Source organism: Muscardinus avellanarius, assembly GCF_963383645.1.
Source record: "Muscardinus avellanarius genome assembly, chromosome: 21".
Lineage (NCBI taxonomy): Eukaryota > Metazoa > Chordata > Mammalia > Rodentia > Gliridae > Muscardinus > Muscardinus avellanarius.
In genome coordinates, this window is record NC_137807.1 from 16,489,818 (window position 1) to 16,495,128 (window position 5,311).

Below are 5,311 nucleotides of genomic sequence, written 5' to 3' on the forward strand. Positions count from 1 at the left end.
ATTTAGAATCTCTGCTCCATAAGACAATAAAAGTACTCTTAAACATTCTAAAAGCCAGGCATGGTGGTGCGCGCTTGTAATCCCAGCATTCAGGAGGCTGAGACCAGAGGATTGCAGTTTGCAGACAGCCTCAGCTACTTAGTAAGGCCCTTTGCAACTCAGTGAGACCTGGTTTCAAAATAAAGAATAAAAAATAGAGCAGAGGGTGTAGCTCAGAGGTCAAATGCCCCTGGGTTACATCCGCAGACCCCCCCAAAAAAAAAATCTAAAAAATCCAGGCGTGCTGTCGCAAGTTTGTAATCTCAGCATTTGGGAAGCTGAGACAGGAAGTTCGCAGACAGCCTCATCTACTTAGTAAAGCCTTTTGCAACTGAGACCCTGTTTCAAAATAAAGAATAAAACATAGGGTAGCTCGAGATAAAATGCCCCTGGGTTCAATCTCCAGTATTGAGAAAAAAAAAAACCCTAACAAATGTTGAAAAAGTAATCTAAAGAAATTTGATTAGAAAATAAAGATATGCTAGAAGCATAATCTGCAAATTTCATGCAAGTGAAGATCTGGCAAGTTAAGTCTATAAAAGAACTGGTTTTACTTATTTATTTTTATTTTTATTTTATTTTTTGCGGGTCTTAGGATAGAACCGTGGGGCATTCGACCTCCGAGCTATACCCCCTGCCCTATTTTTTATTCTTTATTTTGAAACTGGGTCTCACTGAGTTGCAGACGGCCTCACTAAGTAGCTGAGGCTGTCCGCGAACCGCGATCCTCCAGTCTCAGCCTCCCGAATGAAATAACTGGTTTTAGATGCTGGATAGAAAGTTAACCTATACACTGCAAAACTTCTCACATCTACATACACACTGCTGAGGAAAGAGAGGATTAAAGAGAGATTCATACCCTAGGGAGAAGTCTGGCCTGAACAACTTCAAGAGGACCTCCAATCTGGGATCCAGAGTTCACTGGCTTCTCCTAGACACACAGTCTTCAGAGAAATGTCCAAATTATTCTTGCCAAATTAGCTTATTCCAAATTAAGATACTAACTGAAGGGATGGCACCCCGTTTAGTTGTTGATACTATAAACATTTCAGCCACCTCTATCAGAGGCTGGGTCATTCCAAAGTCCTTAGAACTTTGGTGCACAGGATACCAGGAAGAGATTACATAAGATCAAGTGTGTCAGCCTTACTTATAAGCCAGCAGATGGAGGTACCAACAAGAGAAAGCAGGGGGGAAAAGTCATACTTACTCTGAAGACAGAGCACCAGAAAGATTTAAAATAGCCACTTAGAATAAGAGACTTTCGGCCGGGCATGGTGGCCCACGCTTGGAATCCCCACGCTTAGGAGACTGAGACAGGAAGATCGCACAGGTTCAAAGCCAGCCTCAGCTACTTAGTGAGGCTCTCAGCAACTTAGTGAGACCCTGTTTCCAAATAAAATATAAAATAGGTCTGGAGTATAGCCTGGAGGTAGAAAGCCCCTGGGTTCAACTCCCAATACCACACACACAAAAAAAATCAGACACTTTCAAGTCAGAAAAGAGCTTTATCTAATACTTACATTCCTCCTTACACCTGCAAGAGGCAATCCATCCCAATGCCCATCAATCACCTCTCAGTATTCTTTTACCAAGTTTTTCTTAAATAAAAATCTTTCTGTAAAACCAACTATTTGCCCTAGTTCTGCCTCTTTCAGCCCCGAAAACGAGACGAAAGCTTTCTTCTCCATAAAATTTTTCCCCAGTTTTTAACCTTCTACCCTTTTTTTTCTAGGCTAAACTTTTGCGTGTGAGTGGTACTGGGGGTTGAGCCCAGAGGATTCTACCTCCGAGCTACATCCTCGGCCCTATTTTACTTTTATTGTTGAAAGGTCTCCCTAGCTTTATGAAGCACTACTTGAGGAAGCTATCCTCCTACCTGAGATCTTCCTGTCTCAGTCTCCCAAGTACTGGGATTACAGGCTTACGCCACCACGACCAGCTCAAGGCTAAACATCTTTCCAAGTTTCTGAACTGGCTCCAGCTGCCTCAAAGAGAAAAAGGATATCTAATAACCACAACAGAAACACTTAAGATTAGTGGGCTGCAAATACCAGGATGTGTAGGGCCCCAAAGGAGAACGTTCAAAACACGGTTTCCTGGGTTCTGAACCCAGATTCTAAACCAATTATCTGATCTGGGTCCAGCGCTGTAAAGTCGGTATCCCAAGAGATTTTCAAAGCAGATGGTTTAGAATCTTATTTTGAGAAAACACTGCCCCGTTTTACGAACGATGAAACGAGGCTCTGCACAGGGAAGAGATTTGGCCTAGAATGCAAAACTGGCATTCCGTGGCGAAGTCTGGAACCCAGCTCTCTTCCTGTCACCCCAAGTCTGTTCACCAGGCTCGTCGTCCCTCTGCCTCTCACTTCCACCAGAAACAGGCGGTCCCGTACCGGGGACAAAAACAAAGCCCGGAGTGGTCCTCACCTGGCCAGGTAGCTCGAGGGAGCCCTTTCTCACGGCCTCAGTTTCCCCAATCTGTACTCAAGGGACAGCAAAACTCAAAGCCGGGCTGACCTTCCCTCTGAGACCGAGGGCCCGGCGTAGGGCCGGGCTTGTTTCTGCGTCCCTGGACTCAGGTGTCGCGGCCCGCGAAGACAGGACCGGCCCCGGCTGCGCGGGTCGCTGCGGACGCGCCGCCCGCCCCGCCGCTCGCTTACCTGCCTGGCGCCGCCGAGGCCGCCGACCAGCCCGTCCCGCAGCCTCGTAGGGTCGGCGAGACTGGACCTCCGTTCCCTCCTACGCGGACTCCCGTCACCTGACGCGGAGCCGCCCCTCGGGGAGGGACTTCCGGCCGCGACCGGAAATGGTACGCCCGAGGCACAGTTCTCCCGCCCAGGCCGGGGGCACAAAGGTTCCACCTGCGGACCGGAAGCGAAGGAACACAGGGGTCATTGGTGGCTTTTCCTTTTTTTTTTTTTTTAATAGAAATTAATTAATAAAGCCGGGAATGGTGGCGTACACTTGTAATCCCAGCATTTGGGAGGCTGTGACAGGAGGCTCACAGTTCACAGATAGCCTCAGCTACTTAGTGAGGCCCTTTGCAACTCAGTGAGACCCTGTTTCCAAATAAAGAATAAAAAAGGCCGGGCATGGTGGCGCACGCTTGTAATCCCCGCGCTTGGGAGGCAGAGACAGGAGGATCGTACAGGTTCTAAGCCAGCCTCAGCTGGTTTAAGAGACCCTGTTTTCAAATAAAATATAAAATAGGTCTGGGATTATAGCCCGGAGGTAGAAGGCCCCAGGGTTCCATTCCCAGTACCACCGAAAGAAAGAAGAAAGAAAGAAAGAAAGAAAGAAAGAAAGAAAGAAAGAAAGAAAGAAAGAAAGAAAGAAAGAAAGAAAGAAAGAAAGAGCGAGCTAGGAGTATAGCTCAGAGGTAGAGAGCCCCTGGATTCCATCACCAGTACCGCAAATAAACCAATAGTTTATTTTAGCTTTGATCTTACAGTTTACTTACAGATTTTTTTCAGTTTACAACAAATAAAATAAAAATATTTTCAGACTTAAAACTGCATAATGTGCACGCTTATAATCCCTGCATTCGGGAGGCTGAGACCTGGAGGATCGCGGTTCGCGGACAGCCTCAGCTACTTAGTGAGGCCCTTTGCAACTCAGTGACACCCGGTTTCAAAATAAAGAATAAAAAATAGGGCAGGGGGTGTAGCTCGGAGGTCCAATAGCCCTGGGTTCCATCCCCAGATGTGCAAAAAAAAAAAAAATGCATATTCTAATCGTGTGTGTGTGTGTTTTACTGGGATCGAATCCAGCAGAACCGAAAAAAACCCATTTTGTTTCTGTCAGCCCCCTCCCTTTCTTCCCCTCTGTACAAGACAATCATTTTGTTCAAGGTCAAGACCTTAAGCCTTGCCAAACTGTTGTGCCCAGGCCGATGTCACAGGAACAGAGAAAGAGCACCAACTGAACTTGGAAGATCAGTTTATTTGACCGCGTCAAAAACAGACTAGCGAGGCTAGGGACAACAGACCAGCCAGGCTAGGGACAGACCAGCCAGCCTAGGGACACAGACCAGCCAGGCTAGGGACACAGACCAGCCAGGCTAGGGACAGACCAGCCAGGCTAGGGACAACAGACCAGCCAGGCTAGGGACAGACCAGCCAGCCTAGGGACAGACCAGCCAGGCTAGGAACAGACCAGCCAGGCTAGGAACAGACCAGCCAGCCTAGGGACAGACCAGCCAGGCTAGGAACAAACCAGCCAGCCTAGGGACAGACCAGCCAGGCTAGGAACAGACCAGCCAGGCTAGGGACACAGACCAGCCAGCCTAGGGACAGACCAGCCAGCCTAGGGACAGACCAGCCAGGCTAGTGACAGACCTGCCAGGCTAGGGACACAGACCAGCCAGCCTAGGGACAGTTCAGCCAGGCTAAAGACCCAGTCTACCATTCAGTCCTGAACTGCGACCCAGAGCTGAACTTACAAGGGGTGTTTAAGGGCTGAAGCTAAGCACAGGAGGCTGAGGGTAGGGGGGAGACCCAATGATATTGTCTGACAAGACTGCAACTTTGTCTGGAGTGTTCTAGGATGTAAGCAGGATATTGGTCTATGCTTGTTACATCTAATACCCTCTTTTGATGTCAGTGGGGCTCCGTGTTCCAGGATGTAACTCTAGGGTAAGCAGGATGTTGGTCTTTGCTTCCTACAGGTACCATAGGCTAGGCAGGATGTTACTCCCTGGAAAACTCAGGAGGAGCATGAAACAACTTGGCTTGGCGGCTTTGTTAGGGCATCGCTAAACAAGATACAGACAAAGCCAGGTCTACTTCTGTAAGATTGCTTGCACTTGTTCATCCCAAGGTCGCCTGCCTGTGTGTGTGTTTTCCCTTTATAATCCCCTCTCCCCTGGCCAGCTAATAAAGGCTTCCTACTGGAAATTTCCCAGCCTCCCCTGTCTCTCATTCAACTTAAGTTGGGCTATAACACTATACCCCAGGCCAATTTTATACTTTTTTTTTTTAACCTCTGGGCTATACTCCCAGACCTATTTTATACTTTTTATTTGGAAACGGGGTCTCTTTTTTTTTTTTTTTTTTTTTGTGGTACTGGGTGTAGAACCCAGAGGCTTTCTCCCTCGGGCTATACTCCCAGACCTTTTTTTTTAATATTTTATTTGGAAACAGGGTCTCACTAAGTTGCAGAGAGCCTCACTAAGTAGCCGAGGCTGTCCACGAACCTCCAGTCTCTGCCTCCCAAATCCTGGGATTATAAGCGTGCGCCACCATGCCCAGCTTCAATTTCACTTCTAAAG